Here is a 12,951-nt window from a genome sequence, read left to right as displayed (position 1 = left end):
CCTCCAGTATAATACCTTGAGGGACTGCGGATCAGGTAAGATCCCAGGCGGGGTTGCTGCTTTAGAAATTGTGAAGAGGGGGCGTCCTGACACTGGTTAATGGGTTCAGAATCATTCACATCTGGGTTTTTTTTGTTGTTTTTTTTCGATTAGTGAGGTCATCCGACGCACGCGCACACACGCACGTAACAAGGACTAATGGTAGTAAAGTATAAGTGTACTACAATAAATAAACTGTTATGTAAAAAAAAAAATGTGTCCCGGTTTTTCATTTTCAAAATCTGGTCACCCTACCTATATATCTTAACTGCCCTATACTACACCGAAATAACCTATACTGCTTTATTCCAGCTCTGACTCAAGCTTCACACGGGAGACATCGGAACCCCCCCTAACCCAGAAGACAGGTAGGGAACACATCCCCTCCAATGTGTAACATTGCGGGAATGAGGTACCTGGACATTGAGAGACTGCGGATCAGGTAAGATCCCAGGCGGGATTGCTGCTTTAGATATGGTGAAGCGGGGACGTCCAGGACACTGGTTAAGAGGTTCAGGAAACTAGTCATTCAAATCTGGCTTTTATTTCTAGATCCGACATTTACACACACACACACGTAACAAGGACTAATTGTAGTATAATGTAATACAATAAATTCATTTATGTCAAAAACGAATGTTCTGACTAGGAATTTATTAAATGTACTTTATTTATATATTTTATTTTAAAGCGGGGTTGGGGGCGGGACTAGGGCGGGGTTGGTGGCGGAGTTAGGGGCGGGGCTAGGTGGCGAGTAGATTTTTTGGTTGGGCGAGTAGATATTTGGGTGATTTGTCGAACACTGTATATATATGTGTATATATATATATATATATATATATATATATATATATGTGTGTGTATGTGTCTGTGAGTGTATGTGTCTGTGAGTGTGTGTGTGTGTGTGTGTGAGTGTATGTGTGTGTGAGTGTATGTGTCTGTGAGTGTATGTGTCTGTGAGTGTTTGTGTCTGTGAGTGTATGTATGTATGTATGTATGTATGTATGTATATATATATATATATATGTATATATATATATATATATATATATATATATATATATATATATATATATATATATATATATATACATACATACATACACTCACAGACACAAACACTCACAGACACATACACTCACAGACACACACTCACAGAATATATAGTGATGTATGAATACTGCACTCAGTTCCTACTACAATGAGCTTTACTGTCTTTCTACAACTGACTGCACAGGGAGAAAGTGACCACCTTTGGTACAAGAGCTAGTGCTTTACCAACAAGTCTTCAGTCCTCTATATCATGAGATTCCTATCCAGTCCCTATTGTCAAAGTCTGATCATATTCCTCCTTCCTTTCTGTAGTGGCGGAACTAGAATGCAATAATAATAACAGTGTTCGGTGAGTAATAGTCAGCGGTGTCCCTCAGCAAGTGGGAATGTTATCATGGATCTCTTTCCAGCTCTCCTGATCCTGTCGCTGCATGTATGTGACTGACCGCACACGCTATTTCAAAAGGTTCAAACAATTGCAAAATACAAGTATAAAGAAGCATCTGCAAATGCCAACTTAACTATACTAAAGGTTGGTACTGTGGGGCTGAAACTCACAGGCAGCAAGTGCAACGAACGTTTTGATGGGTGAGATCTCTGGATCCTTTAGCTTTGGAGAGCTGGCTATAAAATGTTTACATAACAGACTTCTGGGCTACAAACAGGTTAAAAGATAGACGTTGGTAATTCACTCAAAGTGCTTTTAAGATTGTAAATCATTGCAATCAGCGTTTGTTTTTTAATGAGTTTGGGGGACATACGTGTGATAGTGTAAGTGGCCCATAAACATGTCATTTTTTTTTAAATATATTTGATCAATTTCATGTCAGTCTTTGCAGAATGTCACATTGGATGTCTCCTGTACGCTGGCCGTGCCTTTTGACTGAGTGACATGGCAGGTGCTGAAAGTGCTTGTTCCATATTCATCTCTCTGCTGTTGTTGCCAAAGCCTATTATTTAGAGAGAGAAAGTTTAGGATTAGAAGGATTCTGGGTTTTTGTGTGAGACCCTGCAAGGCTTAGCTTCTCCGAGACCAGCTGCTTTATTGTACTGCCCCCAAATCGCACCATGTGTCTGCCGAATATTGGAGCTCCAAGTGGTAGAAGAAGCTTCTTGAACAATAATTGTGTTCCCAGATGGAAACACTGTATCACCCTTTGTCTCCAGCTGGGAATATCAAATGCCACTCAGTCACCAGCTGAGACAATCATGTCTTCTACATTCTTGGACATGGAATATCACATCATCCTTAGTCTACAGCTAAGAGATTGTGTCATTAATCCCTTCAGTTTTAATAGGTTATAGCGGCTCAGGAAAAATATATTCATTTCTAATGTAATCATTCCTTTAAAAAAATTTAAATTCATATGTTCTGCATTTATAAAACCTGCCAATTTAATGATGACCCGATTTAGTGATATAGTTTGTTTTATTTACAAAAAGAGATGCTTACTGAAGTGTTACAAGAAGAAGAAATGAACTTTGATTTATTTTGTTCTTTTTGGTATAATGTAATTTAGCATCCAGCACAGCTGACTCGGGGCAGACGTTCTGTGATGTAATTAGTCACATACACTGTGCCACACTGTGATTGAATTATATAGCCAAGCCACACACACACATACATGCATAAGATTATTTCAATAGGCCAGCTGTGTTGAAGAGTAAAACAGAAAACCAAAACGAAATGTCGTTTTATGGTCATTTTACTGTTGTCTCAACTGCATCCTGATAAAAAAAAATGTTTTTTTTTACTCTGGACCCAGAAGTATACATTTTCCGTTAGACTATAATTCAAAAACTACTGCACCGACACACTTTATTCGAGCAAATACCCAGTATGTACCTGGCAGATACCTGGAATGCGCCGCTCCTCACCTCTGACAAGCGTTTGCCTTCCCAGCCTGGGTTCATGCCTGGCTGATGGGCGGCTGATCTGTTAAATGATAATGATTAGGATTTAATAGGCTGCAATGCTTCGCGTGTCTACCAGATGGCATAAATTCATGAATTGTAATGCAGTATATATATATATACTGTGCAGTATTGCAGCCTGCGGGAATAAAATGCTTCAATCCCTGCCTGGAAAATACCTCAATGCACTCGGGCAGAAAACAGTCACAAACCTCAATACACCCGGGTATACCCGAATTCGTGGGACTAGCCGAGCTCGAATAAAGTGTGTCGCCAGTGTAGAAGTGCTTTTAGTTTGTTGAATAAATAAGGATACTAGGAATCCAAACACTTCTAGCCTCTCAAATCCTATTTGGGCAAAGATCTGCAGATGTTCTGCAGGGCTTTCTCAGTAGGGGTTTGGAGGATGTAGGTCGGAGCACGTATCTGAAATTGGCAATAACCTTTCGGTAGCGGTGAAGATGATTAAGCTTCTCTATACTAGGGGTGGCCAACTCCAGTCCAAGGGCCACCAACAGGTAAGGTTTTCAGGATGTCCCTGATTTAGGACAGGTGGCTCAATCAGTGGCTCAGTCTGACTGAGCCACTGATTGAGTCAACTGTGCGGAAGCCAGGATATCCTTAATATCTGACCTGTTGGTGGCCCTTGAGGAATGGAGTTGACCACCCCTGCACTATACTCATAATAAAGCCAGTTCTACCTGGTTGAAAGAACACTTTTGTATGGGGGTAATTGACATCTCGTTTGTCTCTAAACTGTGTGGAAGGACTTATACCCATTACAATCCCATGAATAAATGCACAATATCACTGCAAACAGGCTACTTTTGATACATTATACTGCTGAGACCTTATTTTGCCTGGTTTTGTTTCAGCAGTGTGTTTTATTTCTCCTCCACGCGTTTTCTATCCATTATAACCCATGACTTTCTTTGTAATCTTAGCTGTCCTCTTTGTACTGGGGTTGCCTATTGCAGACAGAGACTGACTTTTTGTTTCCTCATCTCCCTTACTCTCTCATCTTTGAAAGATCCATCTCTTTTATGACTTAATGTTACTGGAGTGTGCCAAAACATGTACCCACAGCTGCTGCGGGAACAAGAAAATGGCAGCTTTGAGAGCTGGCATCAGTCCTCGTTTCACACATCTAAGCAACTTTCCTTGGATAAATCATTCTCATCCATGGCAGCAACAAGTTTAACTTTTCAATAGGAAGCAGCAAAGAGGGAGGATGGGGAGTCTGAAGTTGTACAACTCGCAAAGAAGAATTTCATAACTCTTTTATATATTAAAGCTGCAGTTCAGTCTTTTTTTTTTTTTACTTCAAGAGTTTCATGTGTGCCATCTCTAATTACCTAAAGAACTGTATAGCTGCAGGTCAATTCGTTCTCCATGCATTGATCGGCGAAATTTGGTGACATAATTAGTGAAGGGGTCTGTTTTTCTTCTGCTTCTGTCTCTCAGTGGAAGCTCATGAATATTCATGAGCACTCCTGCACTGACATATGCTAGAGGGAGGGCAGGGCTGACAAAGGGGTGTGTCAGGGCTTGTGACAGGACATGAAGGGGCAGTGCCTTAGCAAATGGTTGTTAAAATAGAATACAAGAAAATTGGTCTTTCAAAATTGTTTTTTTTAAAAACAGAAAATGCTAAACGTATTTTTTCTTACTACAGAACTGATTTATTAAAAAAAAAACACACATGCAGGATATTGACTGAACTGCAGCTTTAAACAAAACTTGGAACGACAAAGGAAGGCATGTACAGTATGCATGTAGCGCGTCACAGCAGTAATACACATGACATAATAATATAATAATATAACCCATAATAATAGGAATAAGCGCTTGAGACATAAAAGTAACATTAGGAAAAGGAGTGCCTTCCCCGAAGAGCTTACAATCTAATGGTCACAGACTGCCTGAGGTTTCATGTGGAAAGAAAACGTGCGGCTGAATTCAGCAAAGTATGGTATATTAAATGGCTTATGTGCATATTTTGTCGATTCTATTAATCACCCATATTGAAAGATCCCCGCGACTATAAGGTATGCTCGGATGAAGCGAAGGTTTAGTAATGTTTAAAGACTAGAATATATGTTTAGCTGGGATGTTGTTGGGTATACGGCACATATATGACAACTGTCATATTTATTTATACAGAATAACATTTTGATTGGACACATGTATGTGTAGCTTACGCATGCACCAGATAGGTAACGATACAAATACACAGATCTTCGGAATGTGGCGCAGACACGCAAGTACGTTTGTAGGGTCTTTACAGCAGCAATAAAGCCGAATTCCCCGCTGCGTGTTGGACTAGACCAGGAGTGGCCAACTCCAGTTCTCATGGGCCACAAACAGGTCAGGTTTTAAGGATATCCCTGCTTCAGCCCAGAGGGCTCAATCAGTGGCTCAGTCGAAGACTGCCCACTGATTGAGCCACCTTTGCTGAAGCCCGGACTGATTGAGCCACCGGTGCTGAAACAGGGACTGAGCAACCTGTGCTGAAGCAGGGATATCCTTAAAAGCTGCCCTGTTTGGTGGCCCTTAAGGACAGAAGTTGGCCACCCCTGGACTAGAGGGTCACTGGAGCCCCTCTGTTGTCACAAGCCATCCAGGGACCTCCTCGCTCCCCCCGCTTTGACACCTGGCAAATATTGTACGCGCCAAGACACAAAATGGAGTCGGCCTAGCATCACAGGAAAGCTGTGAAGCCACCTGAAGATTACGCTATGGTACGGCCGCCATATTGGTAGTATTATTTTGTCAAAACCAGCACACAAAAAACTACAAATACCTGGAGAACCAAGGTGCCCAGGTCATCAGCGGACTCTGGATGGCCTCAATCATACAAAATATGTCCATTTGTGGGGAACTTCTGCTTTAGGGTGAAAATGTGGCTATTTTCACCCAAGATCTGCTAATTGCTATCGTGTCTCTGTCACCTTGTAATGACCTCCATTTTGTGTGGTCCCATTAATGCTATATTTGTACAGTGTAATAATCAGTAGCGCATCGTTGGAACGAACCTTGAACGGGGATGCAGAAGAAATGGAAGCGCAAGAGTCCCAAGTGAAAGAAATGGTACAAAAGTCCATATACCAAAGACTTGTAACTAATGACAAAGCGATGTGTTGAATGGGTTCATCCACTCCCCTGTGTATGAAATGCTAATTTCTTGCATTCATTTGCCTTTGTTTCAGCTCATGTGTGCACTCTCAGAATCCTTTTCTGTACCATTAGAAGATCAGGTGTTGACGTCTGGGGTCAGAATTAAAATGATTCCACAGGAGATCCTCCTATCCCCGCTGCATACCGTATATAGCTCTTTAGCTATGTGAATAGGAATATATACGAACTGTCCTGTATCACTTGAGTTATTTAGTTCTGAGCCAACTAGTTTTTTTTTTATTATGTACAAGGTACATCAAAAAAACTTACTTCCTGGGGAAAGCCCCAGTTGGGACTTTGAAAAGATAATTAATGTACACGGGATGGGTTATTTTACACTATTTCATAAATGGATCATTTTTATAGTACAATCTCAAAATATCATTCTTTAAAAGTCTCGTACATGTTGAGATGTTAACCCGTTCACTGCTGTGTTGCTAGCCACTAATGGTGCAGTCACTACTTGCAGAATATAGTAGAAATTAAGTAAAAGGAGGGCACTCGGTCATGTAACAACTTTTTTTTTTTTACATGCATGGTATATATATGTGTGATAAATATTACAGGCTGTGTGTTACAAACTTTATATACATTGGAAATAACATAAAGGAGAGTAATTGAGTAATGACGATGTTTGTGACTCCAAATAATGACCAAACAGAAGACAAATAATAAAGGGAATAAAATAAATATACATTTAATGAGCGCAAAAGTATTCTGGACAGAATGATAAGGAATGTAGAGAAATGCCTAAGTGAACTTGCTTATAAATGGTTTATACGAGCCATGATATATCTCAGTGGTAGAAAAAAGATAGCATCATTTTCAAACCCTTAGCTTATTTTTAATTTATAGACCTTGGAAAAAAAGAAAAAAAAAACACCAATGGATGGTCCAATCATTTATATGCCCAGGCAAGAGCAATACATCTCTATAAAAGTACAGTGATATATTCTTGTTGCTAGTTTAATGTCCAGCTCTGTGCCCTGTGTGTTCTGATTCATTGGAGAGCAGCAATCATGTCGACAGTAGCTGTTCTTCAGTTCCCATCAGCGACAACTAAAGGCCAATTCAAGGTTGTGCTAGGGTCGTGAATCTAACATAGCCACTGATAAAAACCAATTTCCCCTCCACATGACAGCTATCTGCAGGACACTGAGAATATACAGCGAGCTTTGCTGAAGTTATTTATATTTGCTAGCTTTTTTATATATGTAAGTCAAGAGCGCGCTATGCATCACGTCAATAGGCGCGCTAAGCCCTTTTGTTTTGTGGGAGAAGGAAAGTGCAAGCCTTGACCAAGTATCCAGGTTATCAATAAAATAATGGTACTCTCGCACACTGTAAGTACATTATGTGTGCTGTTTGCTATTGTACCACTGTGCTTACTCCGGAAACTTAATAGCTACTACAAAGAAAGTTCTTCATTAGCAGGAAACACTCTTTTCTAGGTAGGTAAATGACCAAACAGAAATACGATCGTTATAGTTTGGGCGGCAGGTGCGGTCTGCATTTCATACAGCGAGAATGTGTCTGTGTGGGATTTAAACTGGCAAATGCAAAGGGATGATTCACAAGTAAACAGAAGTTGCAGTGCTCTATGGGCAGAAACATTGCCTCTCCTATGGCTTTACAACAAATAAACCTTTCCATTATACTTTCTCGTATTTAGAAGTTTAAATGTTTGTGCCATTCTCGTTTTTACTCTGTAGCTTTTAAATATAATTGCATTTTAACTGGCGTTAAGTTATGTTATGGTTTTATGGGCCGTTTCAGAACCTATATATTCTCCCCATTTCCAATCCTATACATGCTTTATATAGTCCTAATATACGTTCTGCAGTGTGATATATTAAATGCAGACTCTGCCATGACCTCGATTTGATTAAAATAATGTACACCCAACCAAACTAAAAATAGTGATCATAGGAGATAAATACATGTATATAATGTGGACCAGAAGGGGGATTCTTGAGGTTTGCAAAAAGCTTCAAATCCTTGACTAAGCGGATAAAATTACATTTATTTCTGAATTTATTATGCTGCCAACATATTGGGTGAACAATAAGGGTGGTTGCCCTGCTATTTGTGAGGGGGGATTTGAAATGCTACTTTTCTTTATAATGTACTTGATTTACAAGTGAAGTGTAAATGGGCCAAAAGAAGCATGAACTATAAAGGATGGAAAAGGTCTTGCAAGTGTAGCGCACTTTCCCCACCCCCTGGGAGATATGGTGGCTACTGTGTGTGGTGCGTTACCTGTGGCTCACAGGAGGCCTGAGCCTCCACCGCTGGGAGCCTGGGGTGTGCCTGATCTGTCTGGCGACAGCGCCTCCACCTGTGCGGAATCCTACTATGTTGGATAGCCCCGCCACAGGACCCAATACAACAATACACACTGATAGGAATAACAATTTACTACATGTATAAGAAAAGGGGTAATACTATAACGTCCCCACCAACTAGGCCACGCATGGTCGTAACCCCACAGTGCCCTCCAACACAGTGTCGCCACCTGATAGAATATCCCCCAAATTACTGAGAGGCCATTGGGCACCCACCAACCTGGTGTCCACAAGAAGCAACCCACCCAATGTGAGACAGCACTGCCCACAACTAACGTATGTAAAGTTGGTGCACTTGTTGATCCCTGCCGGGTACTCCAGCACCTGGTAGCGCCACAATGGAAGGATAGGATCCACGGACCCAGCGATGTTTGTTGTCAGCGACGACGTCTGCCTCCATGTGCACCTATCACCTGAGATCAGACTCCAAAAGACTATTCATGGTCCCAAGGCTCAACAAAGTATCCGGACGTTCCTCCTTCTCCTTCCGTGCACCCCAAAACTGGAACAACCTACCAGAGACTCTCATATCCACCACCAGCTTAAGTTCTTTCAAATCTATGGCTGTCTCACACTTTAATCTGGTCTGTAACTGTTTTATACGCTCATAATATATATTTTCTTTAACTGTGCGCGCAATGTCTTGTATATAATGTATACCCTGCTCATTTATGTAACTGTATTTGTAACCATGTATTATTTGTTTTACTCTGTGCCCAGGACATACTTGAAAACGAGAGGTAACTCTCAATGTATTACTTCCTGGTAAAATATTTTATAAATAAATAAATAAATGTGGGGTGAATTCCCGTGTGGATGCTATCACCATTGAAGATCGTCTCTGATCTGTAGGGTGATCTGGTCCCAGACCACGAGAGGCCAGGTTGCAGCCGCGTCCTGGCTGTGTCCCTCACACAGGTACTAGAGGGGCAGTGTCCCTATCTAATGGGCCTGTCCCTGCAGCAACCACAAACTGAGGGGTGTCAGGGCCTAGCTGATGCCTGAGGGGGTCTCTGGCCTAGTGCAGCAGTCACAGACGCCCTGCACACACAACCTACCCTCTTCTTGTCCCAGCTCTGACTGGCTTGGTCCTAGCGCGCGCAAAGTATCAATATCTGGAAGCAGGGGATTGCTGCAGCCCTATTAGCTGTGGGGCCTCACATGTCCCTGTCTCCTGGGGGCTCATGGAACTTGAGCGGAACTCCTGCGCGGAACCTAGCTGTAATGGCCGCCGTACTGGGGACCTACCTGCAGATGCACTGCGCAGGCGTGCTCATTATCAGCATGACGGCGCCCTGCAAGGGGAGCCGCCGGGAGCCTCTGGCGATTCAGTCGCCTCTCTGACACTGCCGGCACCTGCCCCCAGCCTCCGCTGCCTAGCGCACCTGCGCCGGGAGGTAAGGGGGCCTTGGGTTAGCCCAGAGGCAGACCCGGGCTAGACTAGTAAACACTGACCAAGATGGCGACATAGGGAAAAGTGATTAGCAAATTAGGGGAAGTTACAAAACCGACTGGCACCCTCTTTTTCCACCTTTAGGATCTTTCGTAAAACACACCTCTTTAACGAAGCATATGAGTAGCTCCGTGGCTGATACTATACCCCTCATACATAAAACTTGGCCCCTTGCAGACGCACTTAACAGAACACCCTCCATGTCTGTAAATTCTCCCTACTTACCACTTAGATTGTAAGCTCTTCCTAATATTACTTTTATGTTGAAGTGTTTATTCCCATTATGTGTTATATAATTATGTCCTGTGTACTACTGCTGTGATGCGCTGTGTACATAGATGGCCCTATATAAATAAAGATATGCATACATGCATACAAAACAGGGTCACAATTAAGGATTTAACTTTAACAATAATGTCATTAAGACATGTCCGCAATGTGTTGTTAAACAGTTTTTGGTGTTTTCCACCTCCTAAGGTTTTTTTATCCGATGCCTTTAAGTCTATTGGTTCAACTCAGCAGCTCTCACGGCAAACTGCACACTTACAGCAGTCTGTAAATCTACTGAGCTATGCTGGATTCTGCAGTATTACCCGGGCAGATGTAGTTTGGCAAGGAGTAATTTTCAGGTGTGGGACATTGAAGCTGCAGAGATCACATTCTTGTGGTTACTAATAACTTTTATTGAGTTTGCTCCCTTCCTGGCCAGGTGTGTGTGTGTGTGTGTGTCTGTGTGTGTTGTGGTGTGTGTATTATTTTTTTTATTTTGAGTGCGTTTGAATGAAGGAACGGGAGGAGGGGGATCTATGGAGTAAGAAAAAATGCAGACATTCAAGCAGTCAGATGAAAATAAACACTGATTAATTTAAAACAGTGGCAACTTTAAAAGGAATAAGAAGAAAGAAAAAAAACAGGACAAGTGGAAAAGACCTTGCAGAAGGGTTCAGAGACCAAGCTGGGAAACTTGCAGACTGGGAGACACAACTTCATCCAAATATAGACAGCTGTGACACAGCTGCGGCAATCCCATCACAGATTGCTGCCAATCCTAGAGGCCAGGGGCGGCCAACTCCAGACCTCAAGGGCCACCAACCGGCCAGGTATTAGGGATATCCCTGCTTCAGCACAGGTGGCTCAGTCATTATGACTGAGCCACTGATTGAGCCACCTGTGCTGAAGCAGGGATATCCCTAATTCCTGGCCTGTTGGTGGCCCTTGAGGACTGGAGTTGGCCGCCCCCTGATTCAACATGTTCTTCATTCGTATCAGACATTTAGATGGCGTTTATGACATGTGGCCGTTGCTACGGAACGTGGATTCTGTTTGCATTTGACACAATGCAGAGTAGTTTAATGTGGTATTCCATTGATTTTAGTCTCTTCCTAGCAGGCCTGACTTTTTATTAGGGAGGGCAGATATTCAATAGAGTTAACTAGTAATGTGAATTGGCGTTATGCTAATTGCGAAGACCTTGGCATTAATACAGCTTAAACGGAAACCAATTCTCACACAGTTCAAATCAATCCCGCATTTTATTTGAGAACATTGTGGTCAAAAGATTGTAAAAACAAAACAAATCAGACTTTTGCTAATTAGTCGAGTTAAATGGAAATTTGATTGCCTCCTGACCCTCCACAAAGAAACTTTATAAAGAGGAACTTATGAATACAAACCTCAGCAGCACTGACTCAACGTATAGTGATAAAGAGTGATGAGGAACAGTTTGGTGAGATGGAGCAGGACTTAAGTGAGCATTGCTGCAAAATATTTATACAGCCTCCTCTCGTAATGGCTCAATAACATACATCCCTCATGTACAGAGCACTTACACTACATTATACAGAAAAGCATGTTACTGGAGGCCTGCTCAGGCCTGGACTTATGACTGGCAGCAGCAATGTAAACATTTCAGGACAAAGTGCTTTTCCACCATTCTCCCAGACGCGCAGAAAATACAGTTTATTATTTTTTTATAGTCAAACCCAATAACAATTTCAGGATATTTTTCTTTTATTTTTTTGCAAAGGTAAATTATAATTTTAAGGAATCTATCTGTATCTGTGTATCTAGCTATCTGTATGTATGTATGTATCTGTATATCTATCTATCTATCTATCTATCTATCTATCTATCTATCTATCTATCTATCTATCTATCTATCTATCTATCTGTCTATCTATCTGTATATCTATCTATCTGTGTATTTATCAATATACAGCTGAACCCCGTTATAACGTGGTGCTCGGGGGCCACAGAATGAGACCTCGGTATAACCGGGATCGTGGAAAAAAATGGCCGCCGCGATCGTGTGTAGGTGTTGGTGAAGAGGCATCGACTGAAGGAGGGGGGAGGGGGTGGGGCGGCTGTGTGATCTACAGGCCTGCGTCGTGAGGCATCCCGGGGCACCCCAGGAGAAGTGAGAGCTTCATACGCAATCTCTACCGGAGGAGAAGTGACAGCCACATGCGCGATCTCCACCGGAGAAGTGACAGCCTCGTGAGCAATCTCCACTGGACGAGAAGTGAGAGCCCCATGCGCAATCTCCAGAGGGGCTTCATCTGAAAGTCTTCATCACCCACCGGTGCAGAGTTCTTTTTTGTGAAGAAGAAGAAGGCTGGTTCACTCAGGCCTTGTATCGACTACCGCAGCCTCAACAAGATAACAATCAAAAATTGCTACCCACTCCTTTGATTTCTGAGCTGTTCGATAGGCTACAAGGGGCCACCATTTTAACCATGTTGGATCTACAAGGGGCCTACAACTTGGTAAGAATTAGTCTAGGAGACGAGTGGAAAACGGCCTTCAACACTCGTGATGGACACTACGAGTACCTGGTAATGCCCTTTGGACTCTGCAATGCACCCGCTGTGCTTCAAGACTTCGTGAATGAAATCTTCTGGGACTTGCTAGATCAACATGTAATTGTGTACCTGGATGACATCTTGATCTTTTCAAAATCTACCCAAGAAT

Source organism: Ascaphus truei, chromosome 12 (assembly GCF_040206685.1).
Source record: "Ascaphus truei isolate aAscTru1 chromosome 12, aAscTru1.hap1, whole genome shotgun sequence".
In the NCBI taxonomy this organism is placed as follows: domain Eukaryota; kingdom Metazoa; phylum Chordata; class Amphibia; order Anura; family Ascaphidae; genus Ascaphus; species Ascaphus truei.
This window is presented reverse-complemented; position numbering follows the sequence as displayed.